The 12419-nt window shown below is 36.6% G+C and overlaps 1 protein-coding gene across 2 annotated transcripts in view; it reads right to left on the bottom strand.

Moving 5' to 3' along the window:
• The window catches only part of ZNF169 (zinc finger protein 169), a 41283-nt gene that overhangs the window by 8076 nt on the left and 20788 nt on the right, over positions 1–12419 (bottom strand). The gene's annotated exons all lie outside the window — the stretch shown is intronic.

Below are 12419 nucleotides of genomic sequence, written 5' to 3'. Positions count from 1 at the left end.
GGGGCAGAAGAAAGGGATGACCGAGGATGAGATGGCTGGATGGCATCACTGACTTGATGCACATGAGTTTGGGTGATCTCCGGCAGTTGATGATGGACAGGGAGGCCTGGTGTGCTGAGATTCATGGGGTCGCAGAGTCGGACACACTGAGTGACTGAACTGAACTGATCACTCATAAGTGCTGACCCTACTGGACTTCCAAGGAAAGTGAATATCCTTTCAGTCTGTATACAGTTCTGGCCATCAGGGATCCCACCATGGTTGGTCTTTAGCTCAGTCCACTAAACCGCGAGTTAGTTTGTTAAGCTAGGCTGTCCACATTTTCAAAACTCATGGCAGGCATGTACATTTCTGGCTAGCAGTTTCCAAGAAATACTTTTGTTGTAATTCTAAAGCTCTGAAAGCTGAGCTTTCAGTATTGCATTATTGTCTCCTTATCTATGATCTTTTTGTGATGGGAAGAGAAAAGCAGCCACTGCCTTCTCCTTGACCTGTTTTACTTCCAGCTAGGCAAAAAGTCTAGTGGTAAACTACTCCATTACAGGTATGCTGTTCAGTGTCTTTTATATTAAATACAATGACTGATTTAAATACAGTTAACACTGTCCTTATGGGAGCCTTAGTCTCTACTAAGGCTGTTCACTCATCATCATTTTTATGCCTATCTAGTAATGTGACAAACTTTAACTAAAAGTGATTAAGAGTTACAGTGTTCACTGTGGCTTTAAGCATCCAAGTTCCTCAATAAAAGAAGAAATAAAATTTTACCAAGGTAATTCTTTTCAGTTAATCATAAAAGTTTCCAAGATATATAAAAAAAAGATCAGTTTATAAACTCTTTTATAACCTACAGCTACTCTCATGCCAATTGATTTTTCAGACCAATAAGTATTTCAACAACTGTCTACATTGGGATGTTCAGCAAATATCCCAAAGGAAACCGAAAAAAAAATCCATGAGTTTGAGTGAACTCCGAGAGATGGTGATAGACAGAGAGGCCTGGCGTGATGCGATTCATGGGGTCACAAAGAGTCGGACACGACTGAGCGACTGAACTGAACTGAACTGAATGGCTTCTTAAAGAAAATTTTCCTTCTGCAGCTGTAATTGTAAGGAATAAAATTATAGCAGTGAGTTAAACAGATGCCATAGGTACTGGATTACAACAGAAGAAAGAATGCTGTGCATTCACTGCTTTTTTTTTTTTTTTACTTTATTTTACTTTACAATACTGTATTGGTTTTGCCATACATTGACATGAATCCACCATGGGTGTACATGAGTTCCCAATCATGAATCCCCCTCCCACCTCCCACTCCATATCATCTCTCTGGATCATCCCCGTGCACCAGCCCCAAGCACCCTGTATTGATCCATTCACTGCTTTTAAACAATTAAAAGAATGTTAAGACTTGGTCCACATGTGGAAAAAGGGAACACTTTTTATAAGAATCTGAATTAATCCCTGGAAACTAGACAACTTTCATAATATGCCATCTCCATGATTTTAAGACAATATAAAAGAAATATTAATATATGTGACAGTTAATTTTATGTATTAAGTGCTCTAGCCACAGGTTGCCCAAACATTTAAACACTATTCTGGGCATCTATGGGGTCGCACAGAGTTGGACCCGACTGAAGCAATTTAGCAGCAGCAGCAGCAGCAGCTGGGTGTTTCTGTGAGGGTGTGTTTGGAAGACTTTAACACTTAAATAGGGAGACTGAATAAAGCAGCTGAAAGACCTGAGTAGAACAAAAGACTGACCCTCTCCCAAGGTAATGGCTCAAAATCCTTTAAGTTAGGCTTCAGCAGTACATGAACCAAGAACTTGCAGATGTACAAGCTGGACTTAGAAAAGGCAGAGGAATCAGAGATCAAATTGCCAACATCTGTTGGATCATAGAAAGAGCAAGGGAAATCCAAAAAAAAATCTACTCTGCTTCATTGACTACATTAAAGCCTCTGACTGTGTGGATCACAAAGAACTGTGAAATTCTTAAAAAGATGGGAATACCAGACCACCTTGCCTGTCTTCTGAGAAACCTGTATGTAGGTCAAGAGCAACAGTCAGAACCAGACATGGAACAACAAACTGGTTCAAAATTGAGAAAGCAGTATGTCAAGGCTGTATATTGTCAGCTTGCTTTAACTTACATGCAGAGGACATCATGCAAAATGCTGGACTGGATGACTCAACAAGATGTAATCAAGATTGCCAGAAGAAATATCAACAACCTCAGATATGCAGATACCACTCTAATGGCAGAAAGTGAAGAGGGACCAAAGAGCCTCTTGATCAGGGTGAAAGAGGAGAGTGAAAAACCTGGCTTAAAACTCAACATTCAAAAAACTAAGATCACGGCTTCTGGTCCCATTACTTCATGGCAAATAGATGGGGCAAATGTGGAAACAGTAACATATTTTATTTTGGGGGCTCCAAAATCACTGTAGACAGTGACAAAATTAAATGATACTTGCTCCTTGGAAAAAAGCAATGACAAACCTAGACGGCATATTAAAAACCAGAGACATCACTTTGCTGACATTAAAGCTATGGTTTTTTTAGTAGTCATGCACAGATGTGAGAGCTGGACCATAAAGAAGGCTGAGCACTGAAGAACTGATGCTTTTGAACTGTGGTGTTGGAGAAGACTCTTGAGAGTCCCTTGGACAGCAAGGAGATCAAACCAGTCAATCCTAAAGGAAATCAATCCTGAATATTCAGTAGAAGGACTGATGCTGAAGCTAAAGCTCCAATACTTTGGCCACCTGACGCAAAGAGCCGATTCACTGGAAAAGACTCTGATGCTAAAAAAGACTGAAGGCAGGAGAAGGTGGTGACAGAGAATGAGATGGTTGGATGGCATCACCGACTCAATGGACATGAGTTTGACGAAACTCTGGGAGATAGTGAAGGACATGGACGCTTGGTGTGCTGCATTCCATGGGGTCTCAAAGAGTCAGACATGACTTAGTGACTGAACAACAAATCCCAAATAAGAGGGAATTCTTCCAGGCTAACTGCCTTCCGGCTGGGACATGGAAGGGTGGGTGGTGGAGAGGAGACAGATGGAGATGTTTTTGTTTTTCCTGCTATCACACTTGATCTGATACAGTAGTTCTTACTGGGTGTTGAGACTGAGAGCCTAAGAGAACCATGGGCTCTCATATGTCTTCATTTTGCTAACTGCAGATCTTGGAACTTCTCAGCCTCCATAGTCACATGAGCCAATTCTTTATAATACATCTTGTGTGTGTGTGTGTATACATATACATCCAAATGGTTCTGTTACTCAATAACCCTAAGACTAACCTGATACCAAAAGTGGGATGCTGCTATAGCCAATACCTAAACTTTGTGGAGGAGAAGGACATGGCAACCTACTCCAGTGTTCTTGCCTGGAGAATCCCAGGGACGGGGGAGCCTGGTAGGCTGCCGTCTATGGGGTTGCACAGAGTCGGACATGACTGAAGTGACTTAGCAGCAGCAGCAGCAGCAAACTTTGTGGAAGTGGCTTTGGAACTAGGTGACAATTAGAGGCTGAAAGAGTTGAGGTACATACTAGAAAAAGCAAGAAGAGACTGCTGGTAGAAATAGGGAATGTAAATGTGAGTTTGCTGAGGACTTAAAAAGAAAGGAAGAGAGCTGGAGAGAAAGCTTCTATCAGAGGATATATAAATTGACTAATCTACAGTACAGAGTTTCTAATGCTGAGCTTTGCATAAGTAGAATAAATTCCATTTGGGCATAGTGTGTAATTCTTTTAAAATATGGAATGTTTTTATCACTTGCACAGGTTCGGGAATCCACCACCAACTTAATTACTTTAAAAATGTACTATATTCAGATTTTGTCCCATCCTGTATCTGTAGTATTTTTCAAAAATTCATTCATTTCATATAAGGTGTTAAACTTGTTAGTATAAACTTGTTCACAATATCCCCTTAGTATCCTTTTAAAGTATCAAGAATACGTAGTAACTTCTCCTTCACTCTTGAATTATTTATGTCTTCTTTTTCTCTTGATTAGTCTATGCAGCAATATATAATTTAGTAGCAATATATAATTTTCTTTTCAGACATTCAACATTTTCTGGGCAAATTTTTCTGCTAATAAAGTGTTATATTTCACAGATTTTTGCTCTTATTTTCTTTATTCCATTCCTTGCACTCACTTTGCATTTACTTTGTTCTTTTTCTAGCTTCTTAAGTCACTGATCATAGACCTTTTCTAAAATAAGCACTTAAGGCTATAAATTTCCTTCTAAACTCTGCTTTAGCTGCATCTCACAAATGTTTATTTTGCTGAGATGAATTTGAAAAGATTTAGGTAGTGGCTTGTAAGAGTTGATATTAGTAAGATGCAATTTCTACCTCAAGTTATCTATAGATAGAGTAAAATCTCAAAATAAACACTACCCAGGTTTTCTTTTTTTCTTTCTTTTTGCAAATGAGAAACTGATCCTAAAATTTAAGTGGAAATGCAGAGGACTATCCAAAGCAACCCTGAAAAAAAAAGGATAAGACTTACACTACCTGACTTCAAGATTTTCAGTGATCCTATAGTAGCACAGACAGTATGGTTCGGTTTAAGGATAGACATACTAATCAAAGGAATAGAAGAGAGAATGTAAAATAAACCCAAACTTAGCCAGTGATTAGATATTCAACAAAGCAATCCAATGAGAGAAACACAAGACTTTTCAACAAATGGGGCTAGAGCCACTGTGTATCCACATGGGAAAACAACAACAAGAACAAAACCTTGATTCCTGCCTCACACCATATACAAAAGTTAATTCAAGATGAACTGTAGATCTAATATAAAAGCAGCTAAAACTAAACAGCATTTAAAAGAAAATATAGATGACAAAAAAATTTAAGAAAGGAAAAAGACTTCCTCAATATTAAAATATCAAAAGTTATTGTTAAGAAAATGAACACAAAAGCTTCAGACTGAGGATATTTGCAAAATGTACAAATGACAATGGACTGGTATCGAGGATTAATAAGGAATTCATAAAACTCAATAATGAAAAATAATGCACGTGGTGGGGGGCAGTAAGGAGAGGTGGAATGTATGCAGAGAGTAACATGGAAACAAATACATCATCATATGTAAAATAGACAGCCAATGGGAATTTGTTGTGTGATTCAGGGAACTCAAATGGAGCACTGTAACAACCTAGAAGGGTGAGATGGGGAGGGAGGTGAGAAGGAGGTTCAACAGAGGGGACATAGGTATATCTATGGCTGATTCATGTTGATGTTTGGCAGAAACCAAGACAATATTGTACAGCAATTATCCTTCAATTAAAAATAAATAAATTTAATTATAAAAATCAATGCAGAAAAACTAGAAGAAATATTTGAATGTATACTTCACAAAGTATATGATATATATAAAAGATCAAAAAGCACACAGAAGGACTCAACCTCATTAACCATGAGCAAAATGGAAACCCCCTATGAGATAACTCTATACATCCATCACCAAAGATAAAATGAAAACTGTTGGGGAGGATGTGAAGTGACAAGAACTCTCACATGTTTGTTGATCATGGAAATGAGAAATTGTACAACCACTTTGGAAAAGGTCTAGTCATTTCTTATAAAACTACATGTACAGTTACCCTATGACTCAGTGTATGCACTAAATAGTATCCCACCAAAATGAATGTCAACCTGGAACATATGAATGTGGCCTTATTTTCAGAGTCTTCACAGATGTTATCAAGTTAAGATGAGGTTATACTCCAATTAGACTGAGTTTTGATCCAATGACTGGTATCCTTACAAGGAGAGGGAGATCTGGATACAGAGACACTTAGAAGGAAGAAGGCTGTATAACCACAGAGGCAGAGATTAGAGTGATGCTGCTATAAGACAAGGAACACTAAGGATTGCCAACAACCACGAGAAGCAAAGAGAGAGGCACAGAACAGACTCCCTTTCAGAACCTCCAGAAAGAACCAATCCCATCAACAGGCTGATTTTGAACTGTGAAAGAATAAATTTCTTTTTTTAAGCTTCTCAGTTTGTGGTAACTAATTAAATCAACCATAGGAAACTAATACATCCTAGGTATGTATCCAAAGCAAATGGAAAACAAAGGTTTGTTGAAAACAAGCAAAAAATTACCATAAGAATATTAACAGCAGCTTTTTCAAAACAACTTAAAACTGGAAGCCATCAACGTGTTTCTCAAGGAGAATGGATAAACAGTCATATATATATATTCATATGATGGTACATTATTTGATGTTAAAGAAATAATAGACTACTGATGTATGCCATGGCATGGATGATGCTTAAAAAATATACTGAGTGAAAGAAGACTTACACAAAAAAGAAAGTATTATATGATTCCCTTTATGCAAAATTGTACAGCAGGTAAAACTAATCTATGATGAAATAAAATCAGAAAAACAGTGGTACCTCTGAGAGGTGGGAGCAGGGGTTTACTGGGATGGGCCACAAGGGAACTATCTGGATAACAGTAATCTGCATTTTGATAAAGTTTGTGTTATAGAGACGTATGCATTGTTTGAATTCACAGACTAGTATATTTAAAATGTTGCATTTCCAGTAAATAAATTCTACCTTAAAAGAAACAAACAACTCTAGTTAATGATATTCATGCTATCCATTATTCCTGGGGCCAATCAACTTTAATGGTGCCCACCAAGCTAAAATGAACTATCAGAAGTTGGCCCTTTTAAAACTGCAGTGTTCAAAGATGCTCAAGTGGACACCCTGGACCTGAGTCTGTAGGTCCCTGCCTGCCGACCACCAGTATGCGCTAACCTAGGAAGAAACTATGTCTTTCCTCTCACCACTTGTTAAGATTGTCTTTGCCAGAACCACTTGGTAATCAGATTAGATTAGATCTTAAGACACACTCACACCTGCCAACCACTCAGGGAAAATGATTGTCTGAGGAGAATAGTAGATGCTAAGGACATGTCAGGAAGACCTCATAAAATGACAGCAATATCCACCTATGAACAGGTCCTCATAAGCTCTTAATCTACCCATGGGGAGAATGCAAGTCTCTCTGCAAGAAGAGTAAAGCCTTGCTACAGTGAACTTACTCAGATTCACTGAGCTACTCAGCTCTCCTCAGAGAAGAACTGCTTGTACTAAACTTCTTACTTCCACCAACTAAGGAGATACTGCTAGATATCTGATAGGATGGCTAAAATTAAAAAAAATAATAATAATGTTAACACCAAATCCTGACACAAATGCAGAAAAACTGGATCACTCAAACACTGTTGATGGGAATATAAAATGGTATAGCCATTCTGGAAATTGAGTATGGCATTTTATTATAAAACTAAACCTGTAGTTACCATATAGGCCAGCAACTTTCACTTTGGGGCATTTATACCAGAAATAAAAACCATACATTCACACAAAAACCTACACACAAATGTCCACACCAACTTTATTCTTAATAGCCAAAAATATAAGGATCTCAAATGTTCTTGAACGGTTTAACAAACTGTAGTATTGATACATTCATACCATGGACTACTACTCAGCAATAAAAGAAATAAAATACTAGTACATACAACAATTTGTATGGATATCAAAAGAAAAAAAAACAATCTCCAAAGTTAACATATGATGTGACTTCTTTTATATAACATTCTTGAAATGACAAAACTATAGACAGAGAATAGATTAATGGTTGCCAGATGAAGAGAGGGGAAGAGTGAGGGTGTAGGCTGTGACTATAAAAGGGTAGCAGAAGGGGGATTCTTGTGATGGAACTGTCCTGTATCTTGGAATACAGTGGTAGTTACATGAATGTACATATATAAAATTTCAAAGAACTAAATAAATATACACATATACACAAAATGAAGGTAAAACTGATGAAATCTGAATGTCAGTGCATTGCATTAACAGAAATAAAAGGCTGATTTAATGACAAAAATGTGTAATTTACTAAATTATAATAAAAGCCTAAAAAAGAAAAACACAATGATCATCTGTAAAGATGCCACAAAAAAATGACAAAATCCAACATCCATTCCCAGTAAAAACTCATCAATAAGGAATAGAAAGGAAGCTTGTCAAGCTGATGAACAGTAGCTATAAAACTTACACTTAGGAGAAAAGCATTCCCCATAAGATCAGGAGCAAGGAAAGGATGTCTCCTTTCACCACTATTTAAATTCATCATTGCACTCATGTTCTCACCTATGCAATGAGGCAAGAAAAAGAAATTGAAGACACAAAGAATGGAAAGAAGTGAAGTATACTTACTTACAAATAATTAGTCATTTATGTAGAAAATCATATAGAATCTACAAAACTACTAGGATGACAAGTTTTGCAAGTTTACCAGATACAAGATCAGAATAGATAAATTAATTTTATTTCTATATGCTATCAACAAACAATTGAAATTTTAAATAGCACAAAAAATATGAAACAGAGAGGGATAAATCTGATAAGATGCATAAGACCTTTGTATGAAAAACTATACAACAATGCTGACAAATATTAAGTCCCATAAAAATAGAGGGACTGAGTTCATGTACTGGATGACAGAGTATATGACTTACATGTAAATTCTCCTCAAACTGATGTAGATTCAACTCAATCCTAATCAATATTCCAACAGGCATTTTGTTGAAAATTGTCAAGCTGATTCTAAAATCCATGTGGAAATGCAAAGTATCTAGCACAAGTAAAACAACTTTAAAAAAGAAAAAATGTTCGAGGATTTATACTAAGTTCCAGACTTCTTACAAAGCTGTAGTAATCAAGACTATGTGTTACTGACATCAAGATGGATAAAGAGAAGAGTGGAAAAAAAGAGTATATATTAGATATAGACCCATACACAATTAACTTACACAAAGGTGCACAGGAAATTCAAAGGAAGAGTTGACTTTTCAATAAATAGTGCTAGAAAAAATTGGGTATTTGTATACAAAAGGAAAAAAAAAGAAAAATTATACTTAAATCCAGACCTGGTAGCAAGTAAAAAAAATTTACTCAAAATAAGACTTAGATCTAAATGAAAAGTAAAAATTATAAAACTTTTAAAAGGAAAAATGTATGAAACTCTTTTTGGCCTTCATTTTGGAAAGATTTCCTAAGTAAGTCACCAAAAGTTAAATTCACGAGAATAAAATTGAAACTTGGACTTCACCAAAATTAAGAAATTCTCATTGAAAAACACTACTAAGAAGATAAAAAGCAAGACACAAAGAAAATACTTAAAAATCAAATAATGGACTTCTATACAGACTATATGAAGAACTTGCAAAATTCAATACAAACAAGAAACCAACTTTTCAAATTGGCCAAAGATTTGAGACGACAAAGAAGATATCACCAAAGAAGATATACAGACAGCAAATAAGCACTTGAAAAGACTATCAACATCACAAGTCATTAAGAAAATGTCAGGTAAAACCATATAAGATGTTACTGCACAGTTATAGAAGTGTCTAAAATTAAAATCATAATATCAAGTGTTGACAAATATGTGAAGCATTCGGCACTCTCACACACTGCTGGTGGGAATGTGAAATAGTGCAGCTACTTGGTGAGTTTCATTAAAAATTAAACATACCCTGTATCATCCATCCCAGCCATTCCACTCCCAGGTGCTTATCCAAAAGAAATGAAAGCTATGCTTACACAAATGCTTTTCATGAATGTTCATATAGTCTTTATTTGTAATCATCAAAACTGGAGACTATTGAAATTTCTTTAGCCCATGAATGGCTAAATAATTGTGATATCTAAATTACTACTCAGCAATCAAAAGAAATGAACTGTTGACACACCCAACATTGTGGATAAAATTCAAAATAATTACACTGGGTGAAAGAATTAACATGATTAATTTACATGAATTCTAATGCAAACAAATCTATGACAGAAAGCAGTCAGTGGCTGTCTGGGTAAGGGAGGGAGGGGAGGACAGGGAGGGGCAGGAGATAGAAATTATAGTGAGGCACAAGGAAACTCTGCAGTGATAGGTATGCTCAGAATCTGGATTATCATGATGGTTTTATGACTGTACAGATATCAAAACTTAACAAATTTTACCTTATACCTCCTAGCATAAGGTATGATACCTTGCATAAGGTATGATACCTTATACCTCCTAGCATAAGGTATCATACCTTATACCTCCTAGTATAAGATATCATACCTTATACCATAATAATATTTTTCTATTATATTATAATTATAGTTTAATAAAAGTTCTTTTTTTATAAGAAAAAAACATTGAGTTTGCTATAAAGTACAAGTATAGATATATGGTTGTATTTAAAAGCAAAAATAAATAAATAAAAAATAAAATGCCAAGAATGTTGAAAATAAATGAAAAAAAAAGGCAGAAATTTATACTTACCTCCCAACATTCACATAAAATTAATTCCACCTGGATTAAAGATCTAAATGTTTCCAGAATGTATACTGAATTTCTACAGTTCAATAACAGAAATAGCCCAAATCAAAAGTAGGAACATACCCTGAACAGACAAGTCACAGAAAAGGAAACACCAATGACCAAGTCAATATAGGAAAAGATGCTCACTCCCTCTGGAAAGCAAAATCCCTATGATATTTCACCACAAACCAAACAGATGGGTGAAAAATGTGAGGATGTGGAACAAGAACTCATCACTGCTGCTGGGAGTGTAATATGGCATTGAACAGCTTCAGAACACATGTGGTATAACCTAATCAGGTTGAGGCTACCCACAGCCATGAACCAGTCTCTGTGCATCTTGAGAGAAACCCTTGTATGTGTTTCCAAGGAAGAAATAAGAATATACAGCAACATTATTTCATAGACAAAAATTAGAAATAACTCAAATGTCAAAAGAAGAGAAATGATAATTCAACTGCATTAAAATATTCATATAATGAAATCAATATATAACAAATGTTAAAAGTATAAACTAAACTTGCACATTTTAATATGAATCTCACATATAGCTGGTGAAGGAGGTATACAATATAGTACTATGTGCAGAAAAGTTTACCAACATGCAAAAGAACTCTATATATGGTTAAAAGATCCACTGAAGGGATAAAAAAGCTAAGGGCAGTCACAGGCATGCTAATGCAGAAGTCGGATTCTCAGAGGCAGGGCGAAGGAGCGAGACACAACCAGGAAAGGTATCGGCTATCACCTGGTCTTATATAATGGTATATTTCTTAGTCTGCAAGCTTCCCTGGTAGCTCAGTCAGTAAAGAATCTGCCTGCAGTGCAGGAGACCCATGTTCAATCCCTGGGTCAGGAAGATTCTCTAGAGAAGGAAATGGCAACCCACTTGTTAGAGAAATAAAATAGAAGTAGTCTTGTCCAGGCTTCAGAAGCAAAAGAGCAGAGCGGGCCTCTGCCCTTGCTTCTGACCTACCTGGACACTGCCCTGACTGCTGCTGTGGGTGTCAGCTACACCTGCTCTGAGTGTCAGCCACACTTGCTGTGAGTGTCAGAAGAGAAACACAATAGATATCGATAGGGAGCAGATTTTGGAATTTCTTAAGCTCCTGGAGGGGGCCTGGCCAACCAAGCCCTGACCTTAACAACATTCCAACTTTTACATGACAAAAAAAACAGCATAACATGAAACCAGAATTGGAATTTGCTCACAGATTGATGATGAGCATCCTGTTTGCATCCTAGGATTATAAACGGGAACCCCAAACTGCAATCTTTGAAGTCTCACCCACGGAGCAGACACTGTGCCTGGGACCTTTTCCCAACTGGGACTCCAGATGTGCTGTGACATGGGACTTCCCAGCACTGTTTAAGTCTGAATGTTGGTGAAAATCCAAATTGGTGATATATCCTCTGCTCTCTTTCACTCTTCTTTCAATGTTAGTATATTGAAAGTAAGCCAGATAATTCTCTAATAAATATTTTTATTATTTATTTGTATATAATGCATGGCTTATTTTGTTGACAAATCCTTTGAACCTGAGACAAAAGTGAAAACTTTCAGCAGAACACCACTACAGTATTCTTGACTGGAAAATCCCATGGACAGAGGAGCCTGGTGGGCTACAGTCCATGGGGTCGCAAGAGTCAGACATGACTTAGTCGTTAAATCACCACCACCACTTAGGCTGCATGGGAAGGCAAACTGGCACTAATTGTATAATTCTTCACACTCTGTTATAATTTAAATAACACATCATAAAAGAAACAAAGTTATGGGAACTTACTGGGTAGAACTGCTGCATGAAAACATTATCAGTTTAAAAACAAAAACTGGACAGAATCTAGCAGGGAAAGATGACTTAGTCTCAGAGGACAAGTGTTATGTTCAAGATCAGGTCAACCAACAAAAGTTCAAGAATGGGAAGATCTTAGAAGTGTTGGACAAGGGACACCAAGTGAGTGGAGGTTGCTCTGTTGAAGGGG

The sequence above is a fragment of the Oryx dammah genome, unplaced genomic scaffold, assembly GCF_014754425.2.
Source record: "Oryx dammah isolate SB20612 unplaced genomic scaffold, SCBI_Odam_1.1 HiC_scaffold_1, whole genome shotgun sequence".
NCBI classification, from domain to species: domain Eukaryota; kingdom Metazoa; phylum Chordata; class Mammalia; order Artiodactyla; family Bovidae; genus Oryx; species Oryx dammah.
This window is presented reverse-complemented; position numbering and strand designations above follow the sequence as displayed.